This window comes from Procambarus clarkii, chromosome 20 (assembly GCF_040958095.1).
Source record: "Procambarus clarkii isolate CNS0578487 chromosome 20, FALCON_Pclarkii_2.0, whole genome shotgun sequence".
Classification (NCBI taxonomy): Eukaryota; Metazoa; Arthropoda; class Malacostraca; order Decapoda; family Cambaridae; genus Procambarus; species Procambarus clarkii.
The window spans coordinates 27,065,949-27,079,666 of NC_091169.1; positions in this window are offsets into that span (position 1 = coordinate 27,065,949).

Below are 13,718 nucleotides of genomic sequence, written 5' to 3' on the forward strand. Positions count from 1 at the left end.
GAGTAACTAGGCTGTATCATAGACAGGATCCAAGGAGTAACTAGGCTGTATCATAGGCAGGATCCAAGGAGTAACTAGGCTGTATCATAGACAGGATCCAAGGAGTAACTAGGCTGTATCATAGACAGGATCCAAGGAGTAACTAGGCTGTATCATAGACAGGATCCAAGGAGTAACTAGGCTGTATCATAGACAGGATCCAAGGAGTAACTAGGCTGTATCATAGACAGGATCCAAGGAGTAACTAGGCTGTATCATAGACAGGATCCAAGGAGTAACTAGGCTGGATCATAGACAGAAAGCGAAAGTAGTAATAATAATGGTTATCTTAAAACACAGAAAAATATAATGAGATACATTAAGGGATTCATGATGATTGAATAAACCATGGATAGACAAGCTAAAAGTCAGGTAGTAATAGACAAAACTAGTAATAGACAAAACTAGTAATAGACAAAACTAGTAATAGACAAAACTAGTAATAGACAAAACTAGTAATAGACAAAACTAGTAATAGACAAAACTAGTAATAGACAAAACTAGTAATAGACAAAACTAGTAATAGACAAAACTAGTAATAGACAAAACTAGTAATAGACAAAACTAGTAATAGACAAAACTAGTAATAGACAAAAGCTTCCTAAACAAAATCATGTTAGGAAAGGATAGAATGAGAGGAAGCTATATCGACTCGACTTGAACTGTCGATCAGGAAAACACACATACAAGATGAAGACGCTATAACACGAGAGTCCAATAGAAGCAGTCACTGTGTCCTTGTCTTTGACCGAGATAATGAAGACCATTACAGGATAACGCAGAAGAGAGTAGAACTAGCCAAGAGGAGAGAGGATTACACACACACTCCTCCAAGGAGTGCCGGACCAACCGGGCTGTGGTGGGTATGTGGGCCTGCGGGCCGCTCCAAGCAACAGCCTGGTGGACCAAACTCTCACAAGTCGAGCCTGGCCTCGGGCCGGGCTTGGGGAGTAGAAGAACTCCCAGAACCCCATCAACCAGGTATCAACCAGGTATCAACACACAAGTTTAAAGGTTTCCTGGGTCAAATTAACTGCAAAAAGATTATTGGCTTTCGAGATTGTGTCGGAAATACCAGAAAGTGGGTGAATGTGCAACCTTCCAACATTAAGGCTGATGCCATGGATGGGGTGTCGTGGACCCATTAATTCCTATCAGGGTAAGTAATTATCCAAAGTAGGCGCCAAGCCTACTGTAGCAGAGAAATAGCGACACAGCACAGACACAAACACTTCCCTCACAATGTAAATAAATATTTTGAGCAGAATAATAAGAAATCACGGACAGAAACGCCAACATCGCGAAGTAACGAGTAAAAACTCCTCTGACGTTATCAGTTCGAGGAGCTCCGTGGGCGGTGGTGACACAGGCGGTGGAGATGAGTGTGTGGAGCCTTCACATGTGTGTGAAGTCTCCACATGTGTGTGAAGTCTCCACGTGTGTGTGAAGTCTCCACGTGTGTGTGAAGTCTCCACGTGTGTGTGTGGAGCCTCCACGTGTGTGTGGAGCCTCCACGTGTGTGTGGAGCCTCCACGTGTATGTGTGGAGCCTCCACATGTGTGTGGAGCCCTAATGCCTACCCTATCTCCTCCTGTCAGTCCTCGTTAGGGTAGTCCCTAGACACGCCGTGGATGTGAGCCATACATTACTGCAGCTGATGTAGGAGTCACGCTCTCAGTAGGTACAAGAGGAACCTGGTGTATACCTGTTATACAACAGTGTATACAACAGTATTTACGAACCGTAACGTTAATAAATCCCGTTATATATATTAATTGGTTCTACGACCATTTACGTCATACGTCGCGTTTTTCGTAATTAAATCCACCCGTTAAAAATGCGACGTTTTAATAAAATATTGACGTTTTCTGTGTATCGATAGGTTAGGTGGATTGCTTGGGTGTGTACGGTGGTGGGTTAAGGGTAAACTGCTGCATTTTTTTACGGAGTGGTAAGTCTAGACGACGGTCTGATCACCTAGCCTGTTTCATCCTACTCTGTCCTCATACTCTATCCCTCATCCCTATCCTCATATCCTGCCCTCATCCCTATCCTCATATCCTGCCCTCATCCCTATCCTCATATCCTGCCCTGGCTCAAGTCCTTACTCACTTCCCCGCTCCCCAATCCTCCCCAAAAATCCTATTAGAGCCTCGCCTGTCTGATCAACTTTGCATATAATGAACAAAACTGGTGAGATAATACAGCTCTTTTTGTCATTAAGCAACGCACACTGTATGACATCACGAGTGGCCGGTGATTGACGGCAGTTATAACGCTCTTGATATCCGCTCTTGTTATCTCGGTGGCTTGCTCTTGCCTCATATGAGTCTGCAACTCGGAGGACATAGTTTACATCATGCTGGAGTGAACAGTCTGGTGGATCCACTGTCTTGCCTCTCAATACGGGTACTTTTCTCCTTATGATATATATATTTTTTGTATTTCTGATTAATTGATTTTGAAATAGGTACTAATGAACAAGTTCTAAAAGCTCTGAGAGAACCATATAACACCGGTTATATGGTTCTGGGACTGTTTATGTAACATTTAGGATAAATTGTTCACTATAATTAAATATAATGTATATTAATAACTATTTTGGTTCCTTTAGGGCAATATTTCGGCTCGTCTTCCAATCTAAAAAAAATTAATGAAATTATATTAATTACCATAATAAATATAAATCCTAAGAGGAAATATTAAATACAATTTACTCTTGAGAAGTATAGAATTAAAAACACCATTGCCCTCAATTATAAGGAATAACTGAATATAATTAAATTAGTCCGTCTACCTTGATGCAAACAGCCCACACGAGCAATAAACACAGAAATATATACAAAACTGATCACATTTTTATAATTAAATATATCCAGTTTAGCCAAGTTAAAGTCTCCGAAAATCTATATATTTTAAATTCTGTCCAGCATAACCCCCCCCCCCCCCAAGGCTGTCAAATGAAATAATTTGTTTTGACGCTACAGAATAAATTATACTGAAGTCAGTACTGAAATATATAATAATTATAAAATGCGAATGACTTATTTTTTTTCCAGAATCTAATAGGTAACTAACCAACCGTTCTCTTAATAGAGCGTCGCATTTTGACGTATACTCTAAGGCTAAAAATCGTCGTACTAGAAAATGGAAGCTAGAAAACTCGTGTCGTACTACTAATCGTCGTACTAGAAAACCCGCGAAATTGATATACTGTCCTGTTTTCTGTTTTGGGTCCTCTGGTAGGTTAGGCTAGGGCACTTTAGTACAACCTTGACGGTGGGAAACCTTAGGAGGATAGACTGAATTGACGATTAAACACTGTAAGTTAAAGCTCTATATTGCCTCTTATGCTCTTTAGCATAGCAATAAGGTTCGTTGCATTTGCCGCAGAGCGAACATGACGAGGCTATCATGCTATCATAACAGGCTATCATTCCCCAGGAACCCCCCAGTGGTTCCTGGGGAGTGTTCTGTTTACCAGCTTAAGATGGCGTCGTAAAATACTAGTCTGGGGTGTTGTGATGTTGTCAGTCATGTCTAGCAGGGCCCCCAGCGTTGTCAGTCATGCCTAGGAGGGCCCCAGCGTTGTCAGTCATGCCTAGGAGGGCCCCAGCGTTGTCAGTCATGCCTAGGAGGGCCCCCAGCGTTGTTAGTCATGCCTAGGAGGGCCCCAGCGTTGTCAGTCATGCCTAGGAGGGCCCCCAGCGTTGTTAGTCATGCCTAGGAGGACCCCCAGCGTTGTCAGTCATGCCTAGGGGGGCCCCCAGCGTTGTCAGTCATTCCTAGGGGGGCCCCCAGCGTTGTCAGTCATGCCTAGGAGGGCCCCCAGCGTTGTTAGTCATGCCTAGGAGGACCCCCAGCGTTGTCAGTCATGCCTAGGAGGGCCCCAGCGTTGTCAGTCATGCCTAGGAGGGCCCCAGCGTTGTCAGTCATGCCTAGGAGGGCCCCCAGCGTTGTTAGTCATGCCTAGGAGGACCCCCAGCGTTGTCAGTCATGCCTAGGGGGGCCCCCAGCGTTGTCAGGCATTCCTAGGGGGCCCCCAGCGTTGTCAGTCATGCCTAGGAGGGCCCCCAGCGTTGTCAGTCATGCCTAGGAGGGCCCCAGCGTTGTCAGTCATGCCTAGGAGGGCCCCCAGCGTTGTCAGTCATGCCTAGGAGGGCCCCAGCGTTGTCAGTCATGCCTAGGAGGGCCCCAGCGTTGTCAGTCATGCCTAGAAGGGCCCCCAGCGTTGTCAGTGACACCTCCACAACCCACCTAACCAAGACGTGTCATATGACTCCATGGTAAGCTAATAGAGGAGAGCTCGCGATCAGTGCAGAGTTAACAAGCAATTGATGAAACTGAACGGAGTTGTAAGGCCAAGTGAAATTATGGCTAAAAATGAATAATTTGAACAATAGATTAAATTGTTCAACAACAAAGTGCGTCCAACCTGTACCTTTTTTTTGTGTGGGTGAAATATATAGATATGGATGAACTATATAACCTGTTATATAGCTAGTGACCTGCGGTGATCTATAGCGACCACTATAGCTAGTGGTCGCAGCTGTGACCTGCTACCCTGAGCCAGGTCGCAGGTACGAACCTGCGAACCTGTGCCAGGTCGCAGGTACGAACCTGCGAGCCTGAGCCAGGTCGCAGGTACGAACCTGCTACCCTGAGCCAGGTCGCAGGTACGAACCTGGGACCCTGTGCCAGGTCAGAAGACACTGTCGCAGGGTACAACAAAGCACACGTAAGTCTAACCCCAACCAGGGCAGCTAAAGTTTTAACGAAGTATTGTGACAATCCAAGCAAGGAATTGTTCCTGCCTTCTTGAGACAAACACCGCCGGTGCTGACTCAATTACGGCCCAACAGTCTCCATTATCTCCAGGATGACGATGTTGTGAAGGGGGCAGCCGCCTGTGGACTATTTTATTGATTTCGTAAATCTTCCATTAAATGCTTGACTCTAGATCTCAATAACCTTGTGATAGATTCGTGGATCAAGGTCCCAGCGGCCCGGTCGTCGACTAGCCTTCCTGGTTGGTGGTCTGATCTACCAAACTGTTGAATGCGACTGCTCGCAGCCTGACGTATGGATCTCAGCCTGGTTTATGCAGGTATGCTTTCAAGGTGGTTTTGAACCCTGCGATAAGTCGGGCCAGTTAAGGACCTAGACCAATTTAGAGTCTTAATACCATATAGTGCCTGTTATACGGTGCCTGTTCAGTCATTTAGTGCCCACTGAGAGACTGAGTTATTGGTCTCCGAACAGCCCATCCAAATAAACAAAATCCAAATGCTCGTTAATTCAGCCCCTTTTCATCCCCTGGTTATGTGTGAAAAATACTTTACATACAACTCGGTAACTGATGAAGTTCAAACATTTCACGAACAATGCTTCACTCACGTTCTCTATTCGAGTAACACCTCGAACGCGTCATCCCAATGCTCGAGCTCGTACTCATGGACAAATAGCAAATATTCATGACTCCAAACCTCCCTGTTTATGAAAAAAAACACCTTACACCATATAGTATTATTATATTCGCAACTGACAACAACAGAACGTTTCTCAGCTTCGTTCACATCCTGTGTTCGAACTGCGCCTCTGTAAATGATTCACTTACGTAATGCCAATGGAAATAATTACCAACAGATCCTAAAACGTAACCTAACCTTTGGTTATTGACACAAAATTCCAATATATATAATTATATACATTCATATTAGAGGAATAAATATTTTTAATACACATTACGTTATAACTGATAAATGACTCTTTAGGTCGGACGCCAGATGGACGAGCCTAGCATGAGGACAGAGGGAAGACGAGCCTAGCATGAGGACAGAGGGAGTGATAGAGTGGCATTGTATTCCTGGAGGATTTTCGGACGCTCCGGTGAGTATGTTTTTCAGAGTTTCAAACCAAAGGTTCGACGCAGGCTCCCTCATGGATCACTTTGTGTACTGTTACAAAGAAGTGTGGCGAGACTGGTCAAGTGGTCGAGGTCCAGGACCGAGCCGCGGGGACGCTAAGCCCCAAAATCATCTCATCTCGCGAAAAAAATCGTAGTCTACTGAAGAAACTCTTCTGCGGCCTGATCGTCTCTCTCGTGTGCTTGCCTAAAGAAGGTACTGCTGATAGCCTACAGCCCCCCAGAGGAGCATCAATAGAGGGGGGGGGGGGACTAGCGTATTAGGGCGGCGTCCTCCCAAAATATCGCTGGAGACCCCCCCCCCCCGGCTTTTAGGGTAAAAGCCTACTCACGTCCCTCAATGACTCCAGCTGCAGGCTAGGAAACCCGTGGACTCCGAGCTTCCAATATCCCGTTCCAGCCACTCCAGCTTGCTTTTCTTTTAAAGGGAGATGTGTGTGCTGCCTCGAGGACAATCAACCTGCAGTTCGCGGGTTGAATGATGTTTTGATAACACTTTTTATTTCAAACCTTCGATTCTCACTCGAAGGGAAACGCTAAAAAAATATCACGTGGAAAATGTGAGGATATTATATGTTTTAATGAAATATCCGAACATGTGTGGGTTCAAAGTCATGTTGTTTGTATTCCAGTTACATAGATGTTAAAATCTGTTGAAGTAAGGTAGGTAGAATGTTTAGATAAAGTTGCTTTCAACTCATCTGGCACTTTAAGCTACCTCTTATTGCTTCGCTCAGAAATCCATTAAGATATGTAGAATAATTCCAAAGTTTAAGTATTAGAAAACAAAATTAATCCTTGTAAACACTTCAACTAAGTTTTTTTTTTTTTAGCTTACCGTAACACTAGTTTAGGGGAAGGGGGTGTTAGTAAGGCCTACAAGAGTCAATTAGTATACATTTGATGTAAATATTTTAGCAGGCCTTTAGAGGGTTGATATAGAGCTCTTGGCTACATAGAGCCACTCTATGACCGATTGGCAGCTTTCCAGGATAGCTGGAGCTCTTGTGCTGATGGTTGGTGTGCCAGAATTGATGTAGTTATCTATAGTATGCGGACATATGTTTGACTTGCACTGCAGCAATGATTAATAAGTCTGTTGCAAACTTTAAGAGTCAACAGGGACACTCTCAAAACCTCTCAACTCCTGACCATTTTGGATTTTCACTGAGGGCGAACTAGACCTGGGGTAAAAATATAGCATTACTTTATTTTTAATATTTTTTTTATCAATTTATTGCAATGCTGAACTGTTTAATCAGCACGCTAATTTAAGCATCCCTACCACATCTGGGCAGAAGTCACAGCTGGCAATTTACTCTAAGAATAAAATCACCAATTCTTGATGAATTTTTCCCAATACCAGATGCACCAACATCTTGAAAAAAAAAACGAATGTTGTCTATGCTTCTACATGCCCTCTGTGGCACATTTAGCGACAACATTATCGATAATTACACAAGACGGCAATAACATCTCTTTAAAGAAGCTTGACAATGCGTAAAGAAGGTTTTCTATTAAAGATCAAATAATTGCTACACACATCTGATTGTCTTGACATAATATATTATTAATAATTGGGATAAACCAACTTGGAAAGAAATGTCTGAAAACCACGAAAATCACTTGCTCTGTTAGGCAAATTGGGTCTTGCATACTAGGCCAAGTAGCACGGTACGGTTCTGGCTATTAGGTACAACATATACATGTGTGTGTGTGTGTGTATATATATATATATATATATATATATATATATATATATATATATATATATATATATATATATATATAAAATGTGTGTGTGATGAAAAAATAAGTTTTATACACAGAGTAGTAATGAATTATTTTTCCGCGCCAACACACTCGCTGTCGCTTTCGTGTTTGATACAGTTTAGTGAGGACTTTCAGCAAGAATTGTTCGCTTTTCAACACCAGAGGAGAGCAAGGGTATACAGTAATTTAATTTTGTGTGCGGTGGTCTGTTGTCAGGTTTCAGTGAAGGGAGTGCTTGCGGGCCGGCACACACACACACACACACACACACACACACACACACACACACACACACACACACACACACACACACACACACACAGGCTTACTCACCTTACTGTTACATGGAGGCAAGTTTCCCTTGAGCGGGGGTCCTGTGTACACTCCCATGGCGTTTGATCGACCTACGCAGGAATTAAAATGAAACTATCTCTTCCTCTCTCTCTCGCTCTGTCTCTCTCTCTCTCTCTCTCTCTCTCTCTCTCTCTCTCTCTCTCTCTCTCTCTCTCTCTCTCTCTCTCTCTCTCTCTCTCTCTCTCTCTCTCTCTCTCTGACGCACACATTATAAACTAGATTACTCCATACATTACTCCACTCATTCTTTACTTTACTCTTGGCCCTTCTTACCTTTTGTAAAAAAAATAAAAATAAAAAAATAAAAAAATACTCTCCAGTATTCTAAAGTCCTGTTATTAAAGTTCAATTTTCTGGCAAGTCTTCTACGTTCTTAACCTACGGGTCTGGTTTGTTGGTGCCAGTCGAGGGGAGTGTTGACCTGACCTTTGTGCCTATAATTGGCACATCTGTTGACCTGACCTTTGTGCCTATAATTGGCACATCTGGTCACGGTGGGTTTAGTTCAGAGTCAAGTCTAGGTAGTTTCTCGTTGGTTGGTCGTGGCCTCTCATTCTTGTGGGTCGTCTGACATGCTGACCTAAAATGTTTCTTGTTGCCACTTCCAATTGTGGAACACCATGTTTCCTCACTTCCATGTCGTTCCATGTTCTCCCAGTCTATCTTTCCGTGATTGAAATCTCCCATGATAAGCAGATGGAATTGATTGCTACAGGCGACAGAGGCTGCCCTCTCAGTTATATAATTAACGGCCAAGTTGTTTCTGTCGTACTCTTGCCTGGGTCTTCTATCGTTTGGTGGTAGGTTACATATCACTGTTACTATTAATCAAGGTTCTCCCATCGTCATGGTGGCTGTTATGTAGTCTCTGAACCTCTCGCAGCCTGGGATAACCATCTCAAAATTCCATTACTTTCTCATCAGTAGGGGCCACTCCGCCTCCTCCCCTTCCTTCCCTCTCTTTCCTTATTACAGTGTAGTCCTGGGGAAACACCGCATTCGTTATGATTCCTGACAGTTTTGTTTCTGTGAGTCCTATTATAGTGTTATAGTGCTATAAGTCCTATATATATATATATATATATATATATATATATATATATATATATATATATATATATATATAATTTATATATATATAAATATAATATAATATAATAATAATAATAATAATAATAATAATTTTGCTTGCAGTCTCACTAGGTACCTAGTAAACCTAATCAACCCTAGTCATAGTTAGAAAAAAATAGAGAGAGAGAGACAGACAGACAAAGATAGAGGTTGGTTGCTCCTTGCAACTTATTGCTTTTCCAACTGATTTCCCTTTGAAATTCAAATTTTATCAAGTGGAAATTATGATTCAGAATTCCAAAGAAGACTCTGAAATGTACCGTAGTTCTTTACAATATCTTCTGGTATTTGCCACAGCTTATAATCGTCAGTGGTCAGGTGTGTCTATTTGGTGAAGGGACGACGACGTTTCGGTCCGTCCTGGACCATTCTCAAGTCGAGAATGTCTGGTCAACTTACGTTAGCCACGTTATTGTGTCTCATCGCCTGCAGATGTGTCTATAAAATATGATCTCTATTTATTTGTTTGTCTGCCCAAGCCCAGACGCCTGGGGCTAGATTCAGTCAAATTTGCACTGTGACTGATTGGTGGCAGGGGACTTTCATAGGCTGATCAGTGTCGACCCCTTTTGCCTCTCCTTGAAGCGGAGTTCGTCTCTCTTGCAACTCCCATTAATTCTGAAATAATGTATGTTTTTGTCCTAATAGTTTTCAGCTGTTCATATGTTGCTGTTTTAAATTCAGCTACTAGGTACAGAAAGTTTCAAGCAGCACGGGCTATGGTGAGCCCGTCGTACTCACCTGGCACAGGAGATGTGCGTGTTGTTCATAGCATTGCAAGCCCTGCTGGGGCAGAATTTATTTTGGAAGTTCCAGTGTTTAAATAACACAACCTTCTAGGGATCACTACCAGGCAAAGTTGCATTCTCTGGGTCCGGTCACTTAAGGGCGCCACTTTGGAACTGCTGGGCACTCCCATATAGTGTGTGCCGTATATAACAACAAAACACAAATGCAGAAATAGAATGAAGTTGATGTGCGCAATCAATTAACACATATATTCCTTCAAATATTAATATATTAAAGGTCAAGCAACTACAGCCAAGGCACTGATCAATTGCTTTTGAGATGAAACATTAAAATTCTCGTTTATTCAAACAATTAAATATTAAATGGAGAATGTCAAACAGATATCAGTTCTTTATAATTATTTTTTTGCGAATTTCTAATAACTATTTATCATCAACGTTATAAACTTTGTAAATGAAAAATTGCCGTAAGTACTAATTTTGTTTAATTAATATTTGTCTCTGATCCCTGGTTAAGGGTTCGGAACTTTTGTTTGATTGAAGTTTTCCGCGGATTAAGGAAGTTTTGAATTACGGAATTTTAAATAAAATATCAAGTGAGAAGAGGGAACATCAGCGGTGTGAATATATATAATTAATAATAATAATAATTTTTTATTTAGGCAAAGGTACATACATAAAGAGATTTTACAAAGTTTGTTGGCTTTATAGATAGAGCTAGTACATACAATGCCTAAAGCCACTATTACGCAAAGCGTTTCGGGCAGTCGATAGTCGTTAATATCGACATATGATACGACATACGTTAATATCGACATATGATAGTCGTTAATTAATACAAGTCGAGGAGATATACACAGAGAGGTATACCACAGAGAGGTGAGTATACACACAAGAGTATAGTCCTCTAGTCCTGGACAATGTACAAGATTGGAGGAAAATATACTTTCTGGTTGGTCAGTAAGGTATTGTGGTGCCCCAAATAACCCTCCAGAGGTTGATAGGTCTTAAACCCCAAACAAAACTTACTGATTGGTCACTAAATTATTGTGGTGGCTTTAATAACCCTCCAGAAGTAGATAGGCCTTAAGCCTGACTTAAAAACTCGTTCTTAACTCCTAAATCAATTAGCTATTGTAGAGTCCTTAATAACCCCTCCCTCAGTTGATTGGTAATTTTGGACACATATGTTTTGTTTGTTGGAGATAAACGAAGGACTTCAGAGCTAAACACTGATCACTTTAAAACTATTGAAGAGCTAACATAATCAATGAGTGACGTGAAGATGTTGAGGACATTTTATTAATAAAAGTTTTTTAATGAATAATTTCAATATAAAAAGGGTTATTAATATTTAAATAAGAGGACATTTTATTAATAAAGAGAATCATCGGTTTTAGGGTCCAGCATTTAATAGAAAGTACAAAATGTATAGATCTCCAATTCTTCCAAACATTTTGAACAAAAACTAATTCCGTTTAAGATTATGAACAAGACTACTCACAAAATAAGATTAATATGTTTTGTACACAGGCGGGTACAGGAGCACACGACCGCTGACTCCTGTGAGCAGACTGAGAGGCCCTTCCCGTAGCTCATGGTAAGCCTTACCCTGGGGAAACAGTATTGGTCCCCAGTCAATCCTTCCTGGCCAGGACTTGAACCCAAACCAAATCGCTAGAGAGGCGGGCGCGTTACCACTGCACCACCTTGATATTTATCTCTTTCCAGCATCACAATACTTATAGGATCACAATCAACATTTCGTGCGTTGGTCAGATGATGATAAGCACGTGACTCAGGTTACACACCATTGAGTGTGGCATGTAACTGGTTGGGTGACCAAGGGTATATCCTCGCCGTTGGCTAGAGTGAAATCAATAAGCCTAGCAAACTTCATGTCCCCCCAAGGATGGGGAACCATTTATATTTCATCAATTATTAATATGCAGTATCAATATTCACTCAACACACACGAACCTGGAATCTGAGACCCAGATTCACGTAATTGGTTCACCTGCTCCACCTAAACAGGTGCTCCACACACGCCTGCGACTGTAATGAAGACTGTGGATAGGGACGTCATGTCTGGTCTGGCTTGCGGCTCACCTGGGACGTCTGATTACGCTCCAATATATTTAGATTTGTCCTCAGTTTGATGCACAAACACGATGCGCGAATAAATATTTACTGACGAACCCAGCGTGTCTGAGAACGATGGCCGCTGGACGTACTACATAGAACATAATTTTATTCACTTTAAAACCCCGCAATGATAAAGGGATTCCGAGTAACCAAATAGACAAGTGCTCGTTGGATATGTTCAAGCTGTATGAATGAGCTTGGGTGGATCTATTTACAATCTGTGTAAATAGGAGCGACAAAGTTGTATTTTTTACGAATCGGGAACTCGAAAGACCGTGTTAGAGTTATGTTCTTATTTTACACAATAAGGTACAGGAGCAGACGACTCTTATCTTCTATTAGCAGGCTGAGAACCTTCCCTTCCTGAGCTCATGGTAAGCCTTATCCTACTAGTTTACCCCTGGAACTCAACTAACCAATCGATTAACAACCAGGTACCAAATTACTGCTTGGTGAACATGGGCGAAGACTTGAGTACTGGTGCCCAGTCAGTCCTCCCTGGCCAGGACTCCAGTCCAGACTCAGGAGGCGCGGAGCCAGTTGAACACCTGCTGACTACCTGTTAACGCTTTCAAAAGTTCTTGAACTCCAGCACCCTGGCCTCGGACCAGCATTAACCGTAGGAGTGCCGCAGGGCAGCATACTCGGACGTCTCTTATTTCTTATATGTATATATATATATATATAATATATATATATATTATATATACATATATAATAATAATAATAATAATAATAATAATAATAATAATAATAATAATAATAATCAATGATCTGCCTAATTTCTCTAACATTCTTAAACCTATGCTATTTGCTGACGTTTCTACCTTCATCTATTCAGACTCCAACCCACAGAACAATAACAATAAAAAACTTATTATCAGAACAATAACAAACTCTATTTTCAGACAACACACAGCCCATCTGTTTAAATCCCCTCAACATGGTAAACATAAACTCACTCCACACATTCTCTTGAGCCATTTACATGTACAAAACCTTGTTTCTAGATGCAAATCTTAACTCTGAAACTCTTCCTGGAGAGATGTAATAGAACCCATAATCACCACACCTGAAATAAATATCTCTGATATACCCAAAGTCAAACTAAATCTGTGTAAACACACTGTGCAAATAAAGCTAGGGACCTAGTCTATGGAACTTGTTCCCGAACGAATTGAAAAGCTGTCCAACCTATCCGTTATTCATAAGTAACACCAAAAAGCACCTAATTTCCTGTTGGCCAGACCACACACTAGAAGGTGAAGGGACGACTATCGACTTGAGAATGCTCCAGGACGGACCGAAACGTTGTCGTCCCTTCACCTTCTAGTGTGTGGTCTGGTGAAGATACTTTAACAACGTTATTGTGTCTCATCGCCTGCACACCTAATTTCCTCCTCATAGTTTTCTACCTAGTGCTTCACACTCGCACTGTATCTTGTGCTATCTCAAAATATATGCCTAAGCCATATAACTTCACCGTTGTAATCCCTGCTTCATATTATATCATGGTTGTTATGTTGAACGTAAATTATTTTACAATATACCTAGAAATAATCCTAAAATTATGCTCCAATGTACCTGTTGATAATCCTCAA